Raw genomic sequence first — 24,300 nt, forward strand, 5'->3', positions numbered from 1 at the left:
CTACTCGTTTTCACAAAACTTGCAGGAGCGCAATATTTCTGATGCGTCTTTTTCCAAAACTGGCAGTAGATTTAGACAGTATTTTAAAGTGCATTGTAACGATGATGCTGGAGAGCCAGTTTTATTACAGAAGGCAGATCTGTTCCAGAAACTAAACGTGAGCAGTCAGGAAAGGGCCAAGACTTCTTTCAGCTTCTGGCAAGATGGCTGACCCAGTGCTGGGGAGGAGGAATGGGACACAGTGACCCCAAATGCGCTGTGGTTGCTGCTGAAGTCTGTCAAAACTGAAGGGTAATTTAAGAGGCAAAATGGCAGCCCCCCTCTACTATGATTTGGCCCACTGGATCATCTTCTTGACATAGAGAACGAACTGATAATTGCTTAATGATTGTCTCTCTGTAACTGTACATACCAAAGACTGGTACCATGATAGGTGGAGCGATGCCCTGTGCATCCAGCGCTGCCAGTAAAGAATACCTACTATTAAGTTAGTTTCTTTGAATCAGTCTGCCTTAAAATACATGGACATTCATGGGCTTTACCTTCCTTTCTGTGAGAGTTTCCTAGAGACTGTAAGCAGTTTGGGACTTGATGACTTCAGGACAGCCCCTTTGTCATTGAAAGGAAAAAAACTTGGTCAAAACCAATAATTGGATGTGCATAATCTTCACTTAATTCAGCCGATGAGTCATGTGGTAGACTCTTTTGTAAGTAAAAGACTTGTATCAATCTGCAGTTATAGCACGTTTCTAAAGCGAGATAATCAAATGGACATCAGATAAACAAGAACAGCTATTTGTCTGCAGTTCAGCATGTATTCTCAGGGTAACGGCGGTCTGGCCTTTTCCCAGAGGGAAGCATCAAGCCTTTTTCAGTTTTGAAAGTACAGATGACAGGCCAGGTGATGCCTATACATCAGTAGCTCCACAGAGATTTTTGCAATTTACACTGCTTATGATACAGCCTCTCTATTTATGTCAGTCCAGAGACAGAAGTGGCAGTTGCGTGTCTACTGTGTATGAGCAAAATACTCTTTTTACATGCTCCCGTATCATTATCTCCCTAGAGGAAATAAGTAAAGCCACACAAAGCAAAAGTGGCAGGAACACTGAAACCTTAGCTTATTTCCACAGTGATCATTATTATTCCCTAATTTGGGGACTCTTTTTCACTTTCCTTTGAGCCCAGTTGGCAGCTTTCCGTTCACTTCGGTTTGGGTACGATCAAGCATGTTGATAATTACTTCTATCTGATAGTGCTGTGGAATATAAAAGGTAAAAAGAGTCAGCCAAGAGACACAAAGACCTAAATATCTTGATCACCAGGAAAACATGGGAGAATTCATTTACTCATTCACAAATCTTAAAATGAGCACAGGAAAGAGAAGAGAGTTGTAACTCATTGGCTCCATTGTCTGAGCACTCTGTCCTGGAGGGAGAACACTGGAGGGAGGCAGGATGAAGTAAAAGTAGGTGACGAACTCTTTACAAAATGTCTTTGTCTAAGTGTGGTAGGTTAACCCTGGCTGGATGCTGTTCTATCACTCTCCCTTCTCAGCTGGACAGGGGAGAGAAAATATAACAAAGAGCTTGTGGGTCGAGATAAGGACAGGAGAGATCATTCACCAATTACCATTATGGGCAAAACAGACTCAGCTTGGGGAAAATTAACTCAATTTATTACAAATCAACCAGAGTAAGGTAATGAGAAATAAAACCAAATCTCAGAACACCTTCCCTCCACCCCTCCCTTCTTCCTGGGCACAACTTCACTCCTGGATTCTCTACCAAACCCCCCCCAGTGGCACAGGGGGACGGGGATGGGGTTTACAGTCATTTCATCACATGTTATTTTCTGCCGCTTCACCTCCTCAGAGGGAGGACTCATCACACTCTTCCCCTGCTCCAGCATGGGGTCCCACCCACGGGAGACAGTCCTCCACGAACTTCTCCAACGTGGGTCCTTCCCACGGGCTGCAGTTCTTCAGGAACTGCTCCAGCATGGGTCCTTTCCATGGTGTGCAGTCCTTCAGGAGCACACTGTTCCAGCACAGGCTTCCCACGGGGTCACAGCCTCCTTTGGGCACCCACCTGCTCTAGCATGGGGTCCTCCACGGGCTGCAGGTGGAGATCTGCTCCACCGTGGACCTCCATGGACTGCAGGGCGACAGCCTGCCTCACCAGGGTCTTCACCACGGGCTGCAGGGGAATCTCTGTTCTGGCACCTGGAGCACCTCCTCCCCTCCTTCCTCACTGACCTTGGTGTCTGCAGAGTTGTTTATCTTACATGTTCTCTCTCCTCTCTCCGGCAGCTGTTTCTCTTTGTCCCAACCTTTTTTCCTTCTTAAAAATGTTATCAGAGGGGCGTTACCACTATCACTGATTGGCTCGGCCTTGGCTGGCGGCGGGTCCATCTTAGAGCCGGCTGGTATGGGCTCTCTCGAACGCAGGGGAAGCTTCCAGCAGCTTCTTACAGAAGCCACCCCTGTAACCCCCCGCTACCAAAACCTTGCCACACAAAGGCAATACAGTAAGGCTTGACTTGTAGACTTCACAAAACATATTTTGTCGCTGATCTTTATCTAATTCTTGGAACATGAGACATAATGGATTAGAGTTGGTAAAGAGGAATGACAATAGTCCAACAAAATAATAAAAAAATGCAACATTTTCCAAGGCGTATCAATACTGATGTGTTCTGAAATTTTAGTTTTTGTTTCCTGTGATTTCTTTAGTGATAATTGTTTTCATTTCTGTAAGACTTCCTTCAGTGATTTTTGAAATAGGGAGCTATCTGAATCACGCAGTTTCCCATGACTCTAGCATATGTGGGTGAGTATATCTACAGAAATGATAGAAAAACCAGAATTTTTTTTCCCATACCACAGGTGGATGACACTTTTCCTAGAACAGGGCAAATTCAGCTTCCAAATGGACTTGGGCAACCACAGAGAGAGGGGGTAGACTCCAGCTGGTTGTGTAGCCTATTGGTTCAGAAGATGCAGAAGAGCTTCTCAGCTAATATGTCCTTTGAAGTACCAATAAGTATGGTCGGTAGTGTAAGCACACTTACAGTGGATCTTGAGTGAACTACATTGTTTTATCTTTTACCAGATAATATACTATAAATACTGTTTCTTCTCATCTTGTTCCTTTTAAAGATACCTAGTTTTAGTCTTAGGATTTCACATAGCGGATAACTCTTTCTTGGTATGCCACAAGCTGTCTGTTTACTTAAGTTTTGCTCCCTAGCGAAGGGAAGGGCAATTATTGCACGCTTCAGTGAAGTGTGTGAGAGTACAGCATAGCTGGAACCTTCACTTACATAAAAGAAACTATTCAGTACTAGTTTTGCATATTTCTGACAAAAAAACACTTGCTTGATCTCGGCTAGTGGAAAGGCATCTACTTCAGAGTACACAGTATTACCTACCATTTACTCATTACGTGTTTTCTTTTCCTCAATAAAGAAACATTCAGTAGAATTCAGTCCTGTGCATGTTTGTAGGATGGCAAGGTTTGGTGTAGGTATCAGTACTAACAGCCGGCTGTAGTTATCCCAGCCTTGTTTTAAGGCACTTGTAAAGGTATGGCTAGTACTTAAAGGTGATGGTCTACTTCCTTAATATCACAAAGCGGACTGCTATCCCCTCAGCTCTTCACGAGCTGTATTATCACCTGTTCAGATATGAATAAACTGGTTTCTATCCTCTTAAAGTGTGATTTGCTGCTTAATGAAGTCTTGTTGTGCTTACATGTAAAAAGAATGCAGTATCAGGAAGGTAGTAGCGGCCAGGCCAGGATGATTTGGTTCTGCACTTCAGGTGATATCCTGATTGCCATGTTACACTCTATATGAATTCATCCAAATACCATGAGCCTGAGATCCCTCTACGTCTGGCTTCATTGTTTTAATAACCATTTGTCAAGAAGTAAAACTTGTGATTTTTTTTTTTTTTTGAGGCATATAGATGAGAGCTTTGAAATATCATTCAAATAATAGACTTGGATAATGAGACTGCAGTAAGGTACCAGAAAAAGTTATCCGATAGGCAATTTCCTTAAAGTTACAACGAAATTATATTAGCATTGATAAGCATCATAATATAATATATTATAGACACTATAAATAGTTTTATTTCCTTTTTCTGCTTCTGAATACATTCAGCACTTTCACTTATTATTACTAGTAGCCTGTATTACAGTTTAGCAATGCAACATGGCATTCGTATTCTTTCCATCCTGGCTGCATCAGTATTTCACTTAGGCAGTTTCACTTGTGTTGCCAGAATCAAAGCATGGCATCACAATTTTGTCTCTTGGCTGCAAGTACTTTACAGAGGACTGATTTTTTTTTGGTTGCACTCAGTGAGAGGTGGACAGCCTTCCAAAAAAAAATCTTTTAACAGTGTATTGTGATGAGAATATTGCAAAAATCAGAGGTACGCAAACTGTGCCTTATTTTTCATTCTTAGTTCCTTCTTCCTTAATCCTTGGAAAAGTTCCTGGCCTGTCGGCATGTGCACTGATAATGTCCAGACATATAATCTTGCTAATCTGCAACAATATTCCTAGCCACCGTGATACTGAAGTCCCAGGAAACCAGTGTTTCTGGCATTTGCATGTATTTACTCAATAACTTTTTTCCACCCGTAGATGGCATTCCCCAGGAATAAGCTGGAAGTATATTTGCTTTCTGCATCTTCCTCTGACCCAAGCCATTGTATTTCCATGGCAAGCTGATAATAAGCACAGATTTAGACTATTGTCCCCAGCATCTCTAAACTTTAATTTTTATCTGTATCAGTAGTAGCTGAAGCTGTGCCAGTGTCTGTTTTAGTTTTTACAGCTTTGAGAATAAGTTAGGGTTAAGTTTTTTCTCAGAGCTGTGCCTTTTTCATTTTTAGCTGAATTAGCAGTCCCCAGTACTGTGACCTTAATGCCCATGCCTATTTGCTTCAATGGCAGGATGTGAAATTTCAAGGAAACATGAATGTGTTGCTAGAAGAAGATGAATTTAGTGGTGTTAGGGAGTATGTCTCACCATTGTTATTAAGCAGTGATACAGTTACTGTCACGTATGCTTTGTAATAAGACAGATTCAGATCACTCTGATACTAGCAGATACATTTTGTTTCCTCATGTTATTGGTGGCGTATAAATTCATACAGAGGAAAAAGGGAGGAGCTCTAATTTCCTTTAATTCAAATATCACTTTTATGCGTGCTGTAATATCATTTTTCTCGCTTTATGCAGAAACTCAACAAATGTCTGCTGTACTGTACTTAAGCTTATTTGTCTTCTTCCTACATTGAATAGTACAGAGTTTCATATATGTATCTGTTAGGCTCCTACTATAGTTGTGTAATAGTCAGTGTTATATTGGAAATTTACAATACATGAAAGTTGACATGCATGCAAAGTGTAGCTCTGTTCTGTTACGCATTTAGGACTTGCATGGGAGCGTATTATTACATCTGTGTCTTTGTTACACTATGCTTAATAGGGCTAGGTAGGACCTTGAATGTCTGTTTGGAATAAAATTTTATGTTTTCAAGATTTATTTGAAAATAAATTTTCGATTGGAGAAGAGTTGGAAATCTGCAGAATTTTATCAGAGTCTTTCTTTTTTTAGTAAAGTATAAAAGTCTGTATGACGCATTTTGTATTTTTACATGTCCAACTTTATTGGTCAGACACATACTTAGTAGTCTTTAAATAAAAAGTGATTCCTGGGAAGAAGAAGACATGACTGTCCATAGTTTACAGGACAGAAATAGTGGTCTTAAATATCAGCAGAGGAAATGAAGAAAACAATAGTCTAATTGTAGTGAAACATTGAAATAGACTGCCTGAAACGACTGTGGAATCTCTATCATTAGAGATCCAAAAGAATAGTTTCAGCAGAAATCTATTAAGAATGATGCAGCAATGACTGAACATGCCTTGGAGAGGGAAGTGGGTTAAATAGTCTCCCAGACTCCCTTCCAGCCTTATTTTGTGTAATTCTACAGCTCTGCAGTGGTCCTGCATTTTGTCTGTTAGAGGCATACAGACCTGTTTAGGGGGCCAAATGACAAAAACCTAAGAGCAAATTCTCCTACTGATATATGAATGTCAGTTAGACTATTGGTAGAGAATTTGGTTTCTAATACAATTTCGCTGTTACTACTTCTAAGTGTCACCTGTGATGTTGTAACATTTATGTACCCATATACAAAAGTAGTTTATCACTGTAAATGCACTTAAAGGGATACAGCAGCATGACATTTCCAGTTATTTTTTTTTTAAATTTTATTTTGCAGACAGGGAGCAATCAGTTAGTTAGTTAAAAAAACAAAACAAACCAAAGGACACTCTACCCCACCCCAAACGAAACTTCAGCCCTGGGCACATGCTTGCTGATACCTGCGCACCTTTTTCTGGACTTGTGACACATGCAGAATACAGACCTGCACAGAGGCCCCCTTATTCCTAAATTTAAATGCAGGCGAGATGGTTAATACATTTTTTACAGAGGCTAAGCCTTTGCTCTTTGTCAAGTATCTGCCTCAACCTTGTACTGGAATCCTAGAAAATTCAGTAATTGACTGATCATAGAGCTCTTATTTCCCTGAACTTTTAGGTTTTACCTTTGCTATAACCACAGAAAGTGCGTCAATGTTTTTATCAAAGCCAAACATAAACCACTGTTTCATACCGATGCAAATCACACAGCTTAGTCTTTTGATCTGTATGTAGTGCAGAAATTAATGAGCGCTTCAGTTTGTGGCAGGTCCTTTGGTGTTCAGCACCATGAACTAGAAGGGTGAAAAGTATGAAGTTTACCAATATATTAAGTTAAAGATATACCAATCTATTACTATATCCTCACAAGTTGGCATTTCTTCACACATGTTGGAGGAAGGGATATCAGAAGCATTTTGTAAAATCCAAAAAAGAATATCAGAATTAGCTGTTTGTGTTGAAGGCAGTGCACAGATCCGGACTGATGTCAGACCTTGGCTAAAGTTACCATTCAAAGTTGAAAAGGCTAAGTGTTCGAGGAAGATGTTTAGTAGCCTGCTAGTCTTCTGAGAGTTGACCTCAGACAACAGTCATACGTGTTCAACAGCTCTCCCCTACTCTTTTGTCACTTTGGAATGTATCTTAACTTCTGGAGGATCTTTATTTATGTTGCTGGATTAAGTTCTTTACACAAAAGAAACTTGCTTATATCACAAAGGTTTTTAGGCTGGTGTTTCTCATATTTTACTTATCTGTGATGTGACAGAGATAGAACCATTTAGCCATCTCTTCATGCATATGTGTTCGAGGCTAGAAGCTAAAAGATTGAGGAGAAAACTGAGCTTGAGTTTCCCACATCACTAGAGAACTGTTCTACCGACACTATTGCAAGAAGAGTGGTGGAACAGGGGCATGTGCTTTGCAACCTTATTTGGATATGTGCTTTGTTTTTTTCAAGTATAACCCCTGCCTATTTTTTCCTAAGAGAATGCCATACTTGTAGAATTTCAGCATATACGTAACTCTTTGTAAACAAGAATTTGCCATCTAAAATTGAGAAAAGAAGTAATTAATTTTTTTTAATGTTTCCTTTGGGCTAGCTCACAGTTTTTTCTCACAGTTTCATATCCCAGTCTAAACTTGTAAGTGAAATAAGTATGTCTTTTCATATGTTGCTCTTCAGGGTCATTGTTGTAAATTTCCAAATTCTGCTGACCGAGTTTATACATTAGGTGACTCTCAAGGTTAATCAAGACACCAACATTTGGGGTCTGTGCTTCCCAAAGGCCTCTACAGTGACCCAGGCTTTGAACACTGGCACTTCATTTAGGTGCCTGAAGTTACTGTGATTACTCATCCATGTTTATCTGATGTGACCACTGACACTGTAGATTCATCAGATTTAATTTTGCTTGTAAGAAGAATGATGAGAAATCTCCTGTACTAAATTTTGGAGCTTAATTCCTTTAGAACAGGATACAAATAATCCTTAATAACTCTTCGTGTATGAAGCAGCTCCCTGACAATGCAGTGCAATCTTTACCTACTAGACAGTACTAGGTTAATAACATAATTCAGTGTAATAAGATGAAAAAGAAAGCTCACGGGAAACAGTAAATTCTTTGGAATGAAGACATACATTATTTATCTGTTCATACAATTGGTGAGTTTTTTACCTTTAAAAATAAGATTTTTTTTTAAATTCATGTACAGTGTGCACTTAATAAACTTCCGCAGAATGAGGTCTTGAGTACTAATAGAATGAATGGAAATTTAATGTATCTCTGTCTCCTTGGCAATGTAATCCTGTATTTCTTGTTTCCTGGAAAATTTACCTAATTATGCTAACTCACTGGTCATCTGTTTTAATATCTTACACAAAATTACATGGTTGGAATAGTTGAAATAAGCTTTTGAAGTTGAAAGGATAACTAGAAGTTGAACACACATTCTTGGGCAAATAAAAGCCATAAAACTAATTTGTGAACATATGCTTTGGGTTCTTATATCCTTAAACTCCGTCCTATACAGCCACATCTGAGCCTAACAAAGTTTATATGCTGACTTACTAATTAGGCACAGTGGGGATGCAACAGTTCTTCAGGCTGCCCCTCAGTGACATACAGTCCTGGCAATATAAATTACTTGGCAAGGAAGATTCAAAACTAAGAGTTTAGCAACCAGCGTTTGAAAGTGTTTCTTCCTCTCCTACACACCTAGTGTGTGGCTAAAAGCAAATTTCACAGAATGTTATGCAGCGTCATGGTTGGCCCTTATACTTTATGGTTACCTATGAAACCTCGAGGGAGCACACCATGACCTGAGCCCTTTGCACTACAGTGTTCCTAGGCGAGCCCCTGGGGCATGCCTTGTCATTGATGGTTCTTCTAATGTACTCGGGAGTGCAGTTTGGCAATGGCACTTGGAGTGTTCAGGTTTATATACCAGATGGGTCAGCGTGTGGCATACCAGAGTGGAGAAGAGAAGGGATATAATTTACATCTGGCTGGAGGAAAAATGCTTGGATTGTTAAGTCTCCTCTGTGGTTTTATGTAAAAGTCTATTGAAAGTTTATTGAAAAACCACAGTCTGACTTTCATATGGAGTGAGGTGCCTAGTGATCAGAGAATTACACTGTGTTTTTTGTTGCCTATATTTTCTTGTAATTTGTTAAGAACATGAAGTGACAGTGCATGGCCATGGTGGTAATGAGAAGCGTAAAAGCCTCCTGTCTTATCATAAGACAACAGATTAATCTGCGGTTCGTAGCAGTGGTCTTTAAACTCGATAGGCATCTTCTTAGCTATTTGCAGTATGAGGTATGTATTCCTGGGAAATTATATGGCATTCAGTCAAAGGAGGATAGGCCCTGACTGTTGCCATCGCTAGTGCTCTTTACTAGGAAGCGAGGCACTGCCATTCTCTGGTAGCTGGAAAGAATCTAAAGAGCAAAGAAGGTGAAAACACCCTAGGCCTAAGTATAACGGGGGAATGAGGAAATGCCTTTCAGGAGAGTGGGGCATAACTTTCCACGGTTTTTCTGCTATTGTGTTGGACACACAGTCCCACTGATGTAGCAGGCTCTGAGCAGGAATGGGAACCTGTCTGTGTATATCCAAATGTAGTCTGGAAATGTGGAGCAGAGATTTTGATTTGTGCAAGTGTATAATCTCAAGGTCATGGTTGTTGCAAAGCAGGTTTTCTTTTGGCTGTTTCTTTTTTTTGTTTCCAGAGCCATATAAAAGTCAAATCTCTACTGATTTTTTTTCTTTCAAAGTGTGACCTGTCTTGATAAGGTTCATGATGAGTAGGAATAAGAAATGTGATAGCCCACTGTCATTACTAGGTGCAGTATATCATGGAAAATAAGTTTGCATCTAGTTTAGTCCTATATCAAATTCCTGCACTTAGCTTTCTCTGCTGCATATTATAATGTCTTTTAAGACAACATTCATTTATTCCAGTAAGCAACCTCATTTTAAGGGCAAAATAAATAGAAGTCAAGCAGGTAAGGTGTTTTATTGGTGTCTTTATATTTCTGTAGCTATACAAATAATTCTTAGACAAAATAAACCACCAGAAAAATGATGGGACACTTGAAATTTGCAATTTACAGTAGTAGAGAAATGGAGACATATCTGTCTCACAGTTTCCCAAATTATCCTACCACAGTTAAACCAAAATTATATAGAAAAAACTTACCAAAATTCTGAACCAATCTTACCAGTTCAGTATGATTACAAACTACTGAATTCTTCACTATGAAGAAGGTTAACATTGGATGGCCAGTCCACTGATATGACAAATTCTGGAACTTACTTTGACACAGATTCACATAACTGCAGAGTCTTGCTACACAAGCATGGAAGATGAAGTGTCGGCCACATACAGGGACAGCACAGTTTTACACTCTTCAGAAGAGTGCATTTGCTGATAAAGATGTGACTGTTGCTCACAATACTAATAAAAACTTAAAAAGTCCTTTTTTCCTCTTTTTCTCCATTCTTTATGAAGTTTCTTAATATTTTGCTCATATTCCACATTCAGGGTGACCTGTCCAGCACTTGTGTATAAAAACCACCTGAATTAATTCCTGATATTTTACACTTTTTTTGATTTGCAGAGACATCACTTCAGTAACAGGATGACATTTTCTATACCTTGTTTCTCTGCAAAATCTAGGACCTCTTGTAGTGAAATAGTGTGGAAGCCTATGTGGACTTCCTGTAGTCATACTTAGGTAATAGTTCAATAAATTCTTTATCCCCTATTTGACAAAATACTTTAAGTATATATTGATTTACATGGAGATAATCGGGTTAAATAACAATTAGCCATGCACCCATGCTTTGCTGAATTTATACTTAAATGCAGTCTAAGTCTGGAGGGATAATTTAATGCTGAAGATAATGTCTGTCTTGTTTTTTTTAGGAATCTGCCTTATTTTCTCTGCCTTTATAATCTTTTTCTAATAGCAATGTATGAAAACTAGCTTTTATGGTAGATTGAAGAAAATACTACTGCTGACCTTTGATGATTTTATCTTTTATTATTTGTGCAAATTGAAATGGAGTGGAAATACAGGTTCTGCACTTCTACCTATATGTCATGAACGTGTCATCTCATCATACAGACTAATGGGCTTTTCCATCAGATATCCCTTCTCTATTTGTCTGACACAGCAATAGCCTTATTTAGTCCATGGACAGGGCGAACAATTTTTTGGAAAATTTCAAGGTGGAAAGGTTATTACAATTCTGTCTTTAGTTAAATGGTTTTCCTTTTCTCTCCCAGGTAGTCTATTAGAATATGCTATTTTTAACTATTCCACCACAATTTTCCAATTTCCCTTGTCTGTTCTGTTTTACTAGCGAACTTTTCGCCGGTGAATTCAGTGAAGAGCTAACCTGAGGAAAAAAATACTTCAAGATTTTTTGCCCCTACACACTGATCATGATTAAGACCATGCTGGGTTTTTTTTGAGAGGTGACACTACAGTAAATGAGGAATGATACTGCAATTGTTAATCATAGTTAGCTTTGGCAATTTTTCCTGTGTTAAAATCTCTTTATCATCTGCATGGGTTTTCAAGGCTCCTTACAGATAGAGTCAAGCTCTGATGCATCTGTTCAGGCTGCGGACCACCTTTTTGAGCTCCTTAGCAGGAATGCTTGAACAGTAAAAGGTTGTACCATAAGCAGAAGATACTCCATAAAAAAAAAAAAAAAACTCTCATAGCAATTCCATGAAATACATCACGATCTCTGGAAACTGCCTCTGTGGCTGTTTGGCACTTTTTCCTCCTAGCATTCTTTTCTTTAGTCATCATTAGTAAAGGTTGTATCTGAATGAGAAATTTGATAGAACCAGAGAAACACAATGGCTGGGATTCTTAGTAATCAGGATGTCAGTGTTAATAAAACCAACCAGAAGGTGTCATCTTAAAATATTTTTCCACTTAGTCATCTGTGATATGAAACTAAGAAAAATATGGGTTTTTTTTCTATGGGTATAAGCTTTGCTTTCAATTTGCTCTCATCTTTTGATATGTTCATAGTAGCTTTATTTTCTGATTCAAAAATCTTCAACAAACTCTGCCCCTAAGCTGGTGTGTGTCAGGCGACATGCTCCCTGAACAGCATGTGCTCTTCTCGGGTGCAGAGGCAACAGAATAGCACATTCATCATCAAATCCTGAGCAGTCTTCATTCCAGTTCCAGTTTACCAACAAGAATTCCTAAAAAGAAGCAGAGCTGCTGCCTGCTTTAAATGAACCAGCTGCCTTTTCCAGCTGCTACTTCAGTAGTCTGTTTCTGATGTGTTTTGGTTCAGAGAAAACATTCGTTTCGAAGGATCTGCTTTTATCCCTAGTTAAGCCAATGAGATCAGGATCCCACTTAAATAAAGTGTAGCTTTTGTAATCCCTTCATTTGTAACATGGAACAGTCAAAAATAAAGGATCTGATCAGGGGAAAAGAAGAAAAAAATAAAAAAAGGCGGCGACTGTGTGCATGTCTGTAAGGCAAGCACATTAGGTGAGAAGCAGTGTCATGTGCGGCAAAAACATACCCTCCAGCTGAAGAAGCTGTGTGTGATATGGCGTATGACTTATTAGTGTATTTCTGTCCTGGCTACTTTTTTTCCCCTCACATTGAGTGGCTTGGAGGACAAACCCTGTTAGTATTTATTTATATGTGGCCACAATTTTTTAATTATTTATCTATAAATTTGAAAACCATGTCTCATTTCTCAGTAAATGGCTGTTTCCCACAGAGGTTACCTCTTCCAGGCTGGCTTCTTGATCTACTTCATTCCTGGAGTAGCTACACTGCTGGACACAGTTGGATTCACTGCATGATGTATTTTCCATAATTACCTAGAAGAATCTTGTACAAAGGCCAGAAACATAAGCCCAAAGTCGCATTGACAAAGTTAGAAACATCAAGATATCTGCCAGCTGTATGGTGCCAAGAACTTCACAGCCAATCACTTAAAACCCAATCAGTGTCACTTCCAAAAAAAAGCTCGACAACAATTAGCGATACAACTAAAACAAGAAATCATACAGTGCTTTTTTCAGGACTTTATGTATCAAGTGGATGAGTCAAAGAACGGAAGCAGTGTTCAGGCATGCTGCTTTCTGCACAGACCACAAACAAAGTTACAGTACCAGCTGGCATTTCGTATATATAAAAGAGTACTTGAATATCATAGGCATGAGGATATTCAGTTGTCAGTAAAGTAAAAGGCAAGGTCTAGGTGTTAAGTGAAACTTTGTCCCGCTATGACTGATAGTATAAATAATGAGTTTTGAGATAAAAACCTTAAATTGTTAGAAGCATAACCTCTTAGTGTTCTTCTCTAAAGCACGATATTCATTGTGTCTTTCATTAAAGTCTATTTCTTAGTGTTCTTGTGCTTAACTATGTATCATCATAAATTTGTGCTGAAGAACTTGTGGTATAGTCTAGCAATTGTTGTTTATTATACAATCTCTGGAGCTGTTGGCTACTTTAGCTCATTAAATAGAAATTGGATAAGTTAAGTAGTTATATAGGCAACAAGAAGTCAATTTAGGCAGTAATAACGTCAGACATGAACGGATGCAGTGCATTTGCACTTGACATTAATTAGTAACTTAATAAAGTTTTTTTAAAATGTTATGACACATCACTGTAGATGAAACTATTGAGTTACCATACAGGATATGTTAGACTGTCTGTAAAAATTTGAATAATGAGGTACCTGTTAATTATAACTAAATGAGATGACCAGACTATGCAAAGCAATAATTTGCTGTTTTGAGCAGGTTTTTTTTACTTTTAAGTTCTCAGTTATATGCAAAGTTTATGGCTGTGAAATAAATTGTTAAGCTTGTTGTTATGCTTACAACAAACCACCACACAAACTAGGTATTTTGCAGGGAGATGCTTTAGAAGAGAGAAGTGGTGCCAGACTGAGCCTTCTTACTTTGTAAATTATTTGTGGAGAAGTCCAAGGCCTTGAGAAGATTAGATGAATAACATCATGAACAAAGCATAAGAAACCAACATGTATCTACAGTATTGAGGCTAGCCGGACTTCTCCAGAAGCCTCCTCGTCTATTCACAGATATAATATTTGCTATACTTTTCTTTCTAGTAACTAAGAAAGAAGTGGTTTTTGTATCTGTTCTGCTTCTTTGGGTGTAACTATAGCCTGCTCTATTGTTTATGTTGTCTTTTCCTAGATTGGGTAAGGTCTTTCCTTGCATATTTTTATGCGCATATGTACACACACGACTTCTTCCGTTCTTAAAACTCACTACTTTTATTTGGATTTGTGCTACTGCTTTGGTCTTTCAAACCCTACTTGTATGCCTTATGCTTGAGTTATTTATCCTGGCCACACAATTTTCTGCAGGACTTTTTGTTCCCATGTAGTACAACAAATCGACATAAGTGGCATTGCAGTGTGATTAACGTTGAAAATAACCAATTCAGTCTTGGCCTTTTATTAAGAACTACTGCTCTTTATCATTCTCAAGTATATAACTATTCTGGAAAGAGGATGTGACAATGTGTTTTTAATCAGGCTAATTGTGAAGTGATGAGTAGGGAATCTTTATTTCAATTTTACCAGTGGAATATATGGGACTTTTCATTTTGTCGTATTATATATGATGAAAAGCTTGACTGTATGTTGGTATTATGCAGAGTTCCATACAGAATAACATCTGATAAACTACAGGAAATAGCTAAAGATTGGGATGGATGAGGCATAAAGGAAGCAAATGCATACAAATACTGGCTATTACATTTTGGACCAGGTTTGTTTGATACCGTTAGAGGAAACCTCTTCCTGTTCTTAGTAACAGAGCTCTGAACAAAAGCATTGTCTCTCCCTCTCTGCCTCTTTCTGCCTTATCTTCTCAGAGGTGAAAGATGTGGCTATGTACAAGTGTTAAGCCCTGGACAACACCACCTTTTTATGATGATACGTAAGGGGAATTAGGACTGTGCCATTTTTTTGGAAGTCTTTGAGAGGAGTCTGTCTGCAGTCTTGTAAAAAGCGTGATCTCTCACTGAGCACATTTATTAGAAGTATATTGATGACATACCTGCAAAGGCTTTTCAGGTCCTCTGCTGTGTTTCAGTGCCTGCTGAAAAGAGGTGAACTCCTCCAGACTTCAGCAGGAAAACAGGAGACAGCATGCCATGCACTGCACAGTGGTACTGGTGACTAATATAACATCTTGCCACTGAAAACATACGAATCTCCGTATTACTTTCAATGGAGTTAGATAACATGGCAGTAACAACATCAGTGAGAAGCACGTGCTAGTGTTGTAGTTATGACTGTTGCACAGTGCTTGATACTAATAGAGGGAAGTTACTAGAAGGTGGTTTTTATAGACAAGATCGGCAGTGAGGGAGTTTTATCTAAATAGGAGGAAGCTGCATATTTAGTATATTAAAGATGAAATTGCAAAGTTGCATGCTGTTAGCCAGTCAGCCTTTATTCATCAGCACCATCATGGACACAAATTTTTTCATCCACTGAGAACACGATGTTGCTAGGCATTTCCTACCCAGCTGAACACATCCACACTTTCCTATTGCACCAGCTCTTTGAACAAGTGCTGAGTACAACAGAGCAATACTGAGTGGGAGCGGTGGGAATTAGGCCACCTTGATGTGCATGTGTTCAGCTGCATGTCTTTTAAGGCAGCTTGCATTAGATTTTTTTGTTGTTGTTTGCTTCCCCAAAGCTTTGGTCCAAGAACAGATAGGACTCTTGTCCTAACATGTACGGGGCTGAGCTTTTTATCTAGGGACCAATGATTACTTTTAATTTGCCCTTTATTTCAACTAGCATGACATCTATGCTATTTAGAGAACAGAGATAAAATATAATAATTGAGAGCTTTAGCTAGCTAATAATTATTGTTATTTTCTTAGAACTTTAACAATACAGGTACTTTTTCTTATATTTGTATTAGTCTAAATGAAGTTCCTCTTTTGTCAGCAAGAGAAGAATTTTTGTTTAAAGCAAATAATGTGATGGGAATTTCCATCTATGAACCTCTTCTCCTTGTTTTGAATCATGCAAACTTGCTGAGGGTGCACCACTGTCCTATCATCCAGGTCATTAAATGTAGAGGTTAAACAGTGTCAGCCCCCCGGTACATCACTAGTGACTGCCTCCAGCTGGACTTCATACTGCTCTCAGCAAGTCTTTGACCCAGGCAGTTCAATCAGGTTTTGATCCGCAGTCCTCATGTCTAGTTCATCGGTTTATCTACAGGGATGTAATAAAAGACTGCTTGAAAGCCTTGCTAACGTCATCCACCAAACTAATAATTTCAGGTTGCTCAAGCATGATATCTGTTCCTAATTCTGACTATTCCCAATCACTTCCTTGTCTTTCATGTTTGCAAATGGCTTCCAGAATTATTTGCTCTGTCAGCTTCTCAGGCATCGAGGGAGACTGACTGGCCTGCAGTTCCCCATCCTTCTTCTTGCCTTTCTTGAAGATAGGACCGACATTTGCTTTCTTCCTTGAAACATTCCCTGATCACCATGAGCCTTCAAAGATAATCACGAGTGGCCTCACAGTGATATTGGCTAGCTCCCTCAGCACTTCTGGGTACATCCCATCAGCAGCCGTGGACATGTCTATGTCCACTCTATTTAAATGTTAACTGATTTGTTCCTCCTCCACTAATGTTATGTCTTCCTTGCTCTAGGCTTTTCCACTGGACAAGGGGTTTGGGATTCCTGAAGGTAAAATTGCAGCCACCCACAATGCCGCTATGCTGTCTTGAAGGAAGGGCCCCTGTAAACAGTACATCACCTAGCTGAGCTGCTTACGTTGAGGATTGAGGCTTTTCTTTCACCTGCCTTAGTTCAGCATTGACAGAGAACCAGAAAGGAAAAGAGGGCGGAAAATTGATCTTTGGAAAGGAATACTACTATCACAAGCTGGTTCAACAAAAAGCAAGCACAAACAAAGCTGGGATCTCTTACACAAAACATCAAGCAGATGTGATCTCTTTTTCCTTTCAGATACTGGCAGATCATAGCTGAAGTGTAACATCTCCTTTTAGAGGATGAAAAAGCATTAGTATGTTGGAAATTATATTTCAAAACTCAGTTTACAAAATAGTACACTGGATTGTGGAAAGTAGGGCTGTGCCTCATCAGCTGTCTGCCCAAAGATGAGCTCATTCTAACCACTTCATTAGTGACACATGCTTGTCTATTTTTTTTTAAAAACATCCAACATTGGAAACTTCTCACCCCCTCCCAGGCAATTTCCAAAATGATGTCAGTATCCTTTTTCCTAATGCCTAAAATAAAAAGCTCAGTCTGTTCACTTCTTCACAGCTGGTTTAAACCATTACTTTGGTGCTCTGGATTATAACATAAGGGAAGTATTTTAAAAAAGCAATCCTCCTAAGCAAAATGTTGTTTGGGTGTCTCAAAGTACGATGCAAAACAGTGATAGCATTTGCCATTTACTCTGTGCTCCTATTTTGTGTTACTAACTGCTCTTTGCTGCTGACCTCTGTAGATGCTACCAGGCCAAAGACACCTCCAACTCTGTCCTGTCACTTGTTTTCTTTTGCACAGACTTGCCGAGATCTGAAAGGACTAATTGTACTGTGTCCTGGTTTCAGCTGGGATAGAGTCCTCCTACAGCTTAGCGTCGTAGTCAGCAGGGATACTGTCACTCATGTTGGTATTTTAATTTTTTTGCCATACCTGCAGAAGTCCTAGGTAAAAGGCCACAGCAGTGTCCCAGTCATCACCCATCTTATGAAAGTCATGGTGGTGTGTGTAGCACTGATGTTTTCCCTGCACTTTTCCATTGTGTAAGCCTCAGGCTCAGTACATTTAGCACAGAGATAATAAATACCATAAAATATTTATTACATGGAGGGAAGGCCATATACTGACCTAGAAGGCTGGACTGATACAGAGAGACTCAGCTTGTTCTTGTCCGTATTGGCTCAGTAATGTCAGAAGGGATGTGGTAGCTTACAAAAACTGAATATAGTGTCCCTTATTCAGAGAGGAGAATATTGATTTGGCTAGAAAAATGGGACTGAATGGGAGAAAAATGCACTCACGCTTGCTTTGCTTTCCACTTTCTGAAAGATTAGAAGAAATTGGGAATGTCTTTTTGACCACTCGTTTTGCAGGCAAGCGTGATTTGCGTGTGGATTCTGCTGCAAGCTCTGTCACTTCATGGAAATATTGAGGATGTGCCTCCTTGAAAACTCTAAGAATTATTTAATTAGTGGGCCTGATTCCCTCTATTAACAGTTCCCACAGAGACCACTTCATAAAAAAGCATGTGTCACATTGACAGGATATTGGTTTATGGCGTAAAAAACATTTGAACAAAATTGAGTATTTCAGTGCTGTCCTTCCATCAAACCTGCTGTGCTGCCATTATATTTAATGTTTCTTTTGTAGTAGTAAGCTGCTGTGACATGACTCAGGTGCTGCAGCAAAGCTGGCACGTGGTATCTGCTACGCTGAGGGCACAAGACAGTAGCTGGATAATTAGATTGGTGTGACGCTGGCCATCCTCTGTATCTGTCCTCTTAGTGGAGAAATTGCAAATGTAGTATTTGCAGGAGTGTGCAAAAGTAGCTGATGTTGAAGTCTAGAAATTATGGTTTATGCTAGTGAAAAGAGGTGGGAGAACAAGTTCTTCTTGGGTGATCAATCTGTTTCTAAAGGGAAGTGCAATAATAAAAAGGAAATACAAAGTCAAACAATCTCAGTGATAACTCATCCTGTTAGAATAGTAATGTGGCATTCTGTAGCTCAGAAGCTGGCTGTAAATTCTTCCATATTTTTCATAAGTGTTACATGTGAGATACCAGCTCCTCATAGAACAGAGGACCTCCTTATAGAACATTAGACACTATAATGTGTGTGAAAAAGCTGTTCATTTTAAGATTGAAAACACTTTAATGCTTGAATTAACAGGCTTAGTTTCAGTCTCTTTTGGTACAAAGTATTTCCAGACTTTAATTCACTTTGGTGACACACTAAAAGAATGTCTTCTGTTTCCCCTTTCATTTTGTAAAAATGTGGTGAGCAAGCCACAAATATTTCAGTGGCCTCTCTTCTGTGTATGTAAGAATATGATAACTTCCCTGTTGTCTTCTGTCCTGTTCCTTGCACACACATTCTTTTTGGTGACATGTTGCTCTCTGAGGATGGATTGCTGAGTGGCTACATTTCATTCAAAAAGCAGTGATGCATGTGAGTCTCTATTTTTTTTTCATCAACATTACGTTGGTTTTGCCAACAGGGCATTTAATGTACCATTTTGGTATCCATTCTGCTCTCTGGGTATATATACTATAAAGTACTCAATTCACACATCTCCCAGTTTTGGGAATGCAGAAACTTAGGAGCTGTCTCTGTCTTCTGTTTAGTTGCAAATGGTCACAAACTACACAGAACTTGAAGACTAAACTTTTAATACTCTATTTTAAAATATTTAGTTTTCTCATAATGCAGCTCAGGGATTACCTGAGCATAGACCCTACTAGTTGAGACAGTGGAGCATGAGTGTTTGATGATCTGGGAAATCAGGTCCTCTGTCCAAATAAAACTTTCTAGGCCATAGAAGGATATGGTAAAGATGAATCCACCATGGGTTTTTAAAAAAGGCATATCTAAAAAAAAGAGCATTCAACCTCAAGATCTCGGAATTTTTTTTGGCTGGACAAGATACATTTTCCATTTCAGTAGAAATTTGTTCTACATTATAGATACTAGTACAGACTGGTGATGTGTACAAAGAAAAGAAATACAGTGGTTTCAAAAACTTTTAAGTTTATAATTTTTATTTTTTAAATAAATAAGGACCTGTTTTTGAAGGGTAAGACGGTGCCTGCAAGGCAGCAGAGGGAAAATTAGTTTGAATAAAACTAAAGAGTTCATTGAAAAGCAAAATAGTACTTATTTTACATTACTTAATTATTGTTTTATTTATTAATTTGACTATAAATTAAAGATAGTATATACAGGTTGAAATGCATCTTTTTATTGTCATATTTGAACTAAAACATTTCACTAAATATTTTTTGACACTGTGGGCAAAAAAAGTCCTTTTTTTGTTACAAGCTGTTCTGTTAATTGAATTTGATCCAATTTATCAATGATTTTGGTCTCCCAGAAGCTCCACATTATATTATATTTACTCTAAAAAAACCAACTGCGCCCCAGCAAAGTATGGTAATCACACAAAACAATAACTTTCATCCTGGTCATTTGTTACTAACATTTTTGGGATCTAGAAATGTGTACAGCCATGAATGCGAGCATATATGCCATTGTACCTATAAAAAGCAAGATTCATACCAATTTTAGCTAGATTAATAGATTGCAATCGTTAGAGATCACTGGGTCACATATTCTATTGTTTTATAAACCATGGGACTTAAAATGTACTCCAGTATGTACTGCACTGAACAGAAAATCTGTATTTTGTGTAAAACATTTTTCTTCAAAGGCATTCAATATATCTTTAAAATTCCAAAATATTTTTAGAAAAGGAGTTGGCTTTATCATTTGAGTGTGTTTGTAGTCATATGTTGCATCATTATTATATATCCATATTCATGTAATATGTAGTAAAATTATTGTGATTCTGCACAAATTGCTAAGCAGCTTGCAGAGCACAGAAAAGAAACTAGAAAAATCCATTGTGCCTGTGCATACTTTATTCTGGTTTATGATGCCCAAAATGAACTGCCTGCCTATCAGTATTCCAACTTTCAATCGAAGTAGAACATTTGAAATAGTTCCAACCTTCAAACTATCATCTGTTAAGGCATAATCATAAGCCCACTGACAAGTATTTGTCAGAAATCACTTCATGCTAATTGATCTCTTTTCCGACACACTTCAGTAGCTAATTTTTAAGCCCCAAGAGCCATCATTACTACACATTAGTTGTCAAGATAACGACACAGCTGTCCTTTGGAAAAAAAACATAAAGTACTTGAACTGTCACAAAATTATAGGAAAATTGCTTTTAAACAGCCATGTTCAAAATTTTAACTGAAACAAAAGAAGCATTGATCAAAAAAATCATATCCCATCACCAACAGCTGCGTTCTTTTGCATCATTGTAAATTTAATTTTGCTTTGTTTACAGTGAATGAAGAGGTGCAATGATCATGCGCAATCACTACTGTAAGCAATTCTCATTCTTTTCAGACCTGCTTTCTTCCTGACATAATTATGCCTAATGATTTGTTGCTTTCTGCATCTGCAGTAATCGTTATTTCATCTTTATCGTTAATCACTACATCTTTGCTATTCCTTTAAAGACGTGGTCAGCAGCTCGGGAGGGGCAAAAAATTAAGGTATTGCCAGTGGTGGCAATGATGCCTATTCTTACTACTGTTAATGAAAATTTTGACAGTAATACGGCAAACTACAGCATTTACTGTTATACAACGTTAAATGCTTCTTAAATAAATGTCACTGTGTTATTCATAAAGCTAAAGCTTTTTTACACTTTTAATTTTTTGCCCAAACTTCAACACTCAATTTCAATTTTAACATCTGTTGGAAAAATTTGTTTGCCTATTGTTTGTCTGCAAAGAAAGAAAATATTTTGTTACGGACTGTGTTCCTCTTGTATCTCTGCAGTCAGTTGAGGAACACCTTGTGTAAGGCTCAGACTTCTGGGGCTTTTGACAACTTTCAAACATCTATAAAAGGACGTCTTGGCTCTCTTTTCAAGCCTTCCTCCAGAAAGCTGAGTAAAAGGAGAAACGGGCCTACCCACTACAAACGGAGCAGGATCAATAGCACTTCTGTTGTAGATGAGGCTTAGTTAAGTAATCAGCATAGACTTGAATTTTCGATTATTATGTAGATAACTTCTGTAAGTCACTATGTCTCAATGTATGTGAGATAATAAAAAAAGAAAACCCCATCTACATTACATGAGTCCTTAGTTGGACATTGTTCTACTCTTACTGGAGCACCTTGCCTGCTCTTCAGTGGTACTTGAAAACGTGTGGAGGGGTGAGTGAAAATAGAACTGCAGTACCCTCTTCAATGAGCAACAAACAGGCTAAAATCTCTTTTACCAAGTCATTCAAAAGAGAAGTAAAGGTTCAGTTTGCAGAGTCAGTCAGCTGACACGTACATTTCTGAAAAGTAAGGAGATGGCAATACCAGGCATGTTTGTGGTTAAGAAAAACTCAACGCTCAGCAGGCAAAGCAGTAAGAATCTTGGATGCTGTTCAAGTGAATTGCAAGAAAAGAAGCATCTATAAACAGGAAAATCCAAATAAGCAATGCTGTTGTTGGGATTTTAAAATATAAGGTGGCTGTTAGACCAAATCTAAGGCCACCCAGTACCTTCCTGAAGCGGTCAATATTGAGAATATTCTGAAAACTATTCAAATTACACTAGAGAAAACACTTTAAGAAAGCATCCTCTGTTAATATGGAGAGAGTCAGGTGATTTCCAGCTTAAATTTGCCATCTTCTGGAAGTCAGATACCCTGATCGCAGTGATATGGCTCCATCTTTGATACTTGTAGACATTTTGTTAAGAGCTCATATGTGACGCTCCAAAATACCTCATAAAAAAACTGGATTTGACTTTTTCAGGGAATGAAACTATACAGCTTTTCAAACTTTTAATTGCTTTTTTGCTTAGATATTAATTTATTTAGGTTTACAATGGTTTAAGTTTATACAGCTATAAAAAGAAGTCTTAAAGACTGATGAAATACGTGTCAAAGAACATCAGTGTTTAATAACCCATCTAATGAACAGCCGTCTACAGTTATGTGACACCATTCATCCCCAGCCATAAAAGTGCGTCACAAATGAAATAATGAAACATATGTAGTAAAAAATATTATCTGTATTTCAGAGTGGGCAAATGGAGACCTAGAGAGACTAAAATGATTGCCATGGCAACAAAGAAAATTTGTGACAAGATGAGGAAAAGTACACGGATTTTTTTTCAACTGTCTTCTGTGGCAGTCTGTTTTTAGATTTTTTTTTGTGCATGTTTGCTGTTTGAAAGAATTCCCATCACTACAACATCTCTGCTGGCTTGTCTCAACTGTTTATCCCACACTTTTGATTGACATTTTATGTTTTGCAAGCCTTATATTAACAAATTTTTTCATTACATTTAATAAAATAATTTGGTTTTTCGATTCCATTTGTTTTAAGATTGCCTTGTAATGAGACATGAGAAAGAAGATAGTAAGACATCTTAAAGCAGAAGCTGAGATTTATGTATGTCCACAAAAGAGAACTAATATCGAAGCTTATCTTGCAGCAGCAAATTAGAATTAAGTTTTTTTTCCTTTGGATAGGAACACTGAGTAAAACACTCTGCTATTTTTTCTTTAGGTTTTTAACTTTGGAATAAAACCTTCAGTTGGCATGAACAGACATTGCTCCAGTGACACGTAATTAAGTTCTGGTCCAGAGTAACCAAGTAAGTTTCTCATCCTAAATATTTTCCTGTAAATAGGTTTTTTTCTTTATTAGCCCACATATAAAAGGAAGGTCTATCCTGACCCTGTGAACTGCATGCTCTTATGTTTACTAACTGGCAGCCATCTGCCAGTGGAGAGCAGAAGCAACAGCTCAGCATAATTATACACTGCAATAATTTTTCCTTTGCACATTAATCCAAGCAGTTTTAGGTTGACTTGTATATGTCAGCTTCAGCAGCCCTCCTGGCTTGCTGCTGCTCCTATTCAGGGCTATGGTTGCCACCAGGTTTTGAGCCAACATAGCCTTATTGATACCTACGTGGCATCTGCATTGGACCTACTGTAATTTTAGTGTTTTCGTGTAATTTTGTAACTAATTATGATGGCTGAAAACTACATGAGTATGGTTAAACATCCATGCGCAGTATAATGCTTAAATTCTGATAGCGTACTGGAGAAAAGTCTTGGGGTCTAAGATACTCTCTTATCTTCTGGGGTTATGATGGGCAAGGGTTGATTTCAGTGGACCAGTGGTAACTCAGACTCGTGTAATGCTGGGATGAATAGGGTTGCTGGTTTACTCTGAATGTATAAACTGCTCTGGGCCTTGTACTGCTGCTGCAAAAGAATTAATATTTGGAAAGTAAACATGAAGAAACTCTAACCTGGTAGCTGTTTAATTATGTTGTTAGACATCTAAGGCAGCCCCCTCGTGGCCATTTAAGTTTTGAAGCAATTGTTTCGAAAACCATTTAAAAATAGCTACAGTTTGCAGGAGAAATGAATGCTTCCCGTTTTAAAA

General features: G+C 38.3%; 1 protein-coding gene across 1 annotated transcript in view; it reads right to left on the reverse strand.

Annotated features, from left to right (window-relative positions):
- The window catches only part of LOC104842718 (histamine H3 receptor-like), a 33,422-nt gene that overhangs the window by 8,424 nt on the left and 698 nt on the right, over window positions 1–24,300 (reverse strand).

This window comes from Haliaeetus leucocephalus, unplaced genomic scaffold (genome assembly GCF_000737465.1).
Source record: "Haliaeetus leucocephalus isolate CR32 unplaced genomic scaffold, Haliaeetus_leucocephalus-4.0 Scaffold92, whole genome shotgun sequence".
Classification (NCBI taxonomy): Eukaryota; Metazoa; Chordata; class Aves; order Accipitriformes; family Accipitridae; genus Haliaeetus; species Haliaeetus leucocephalus.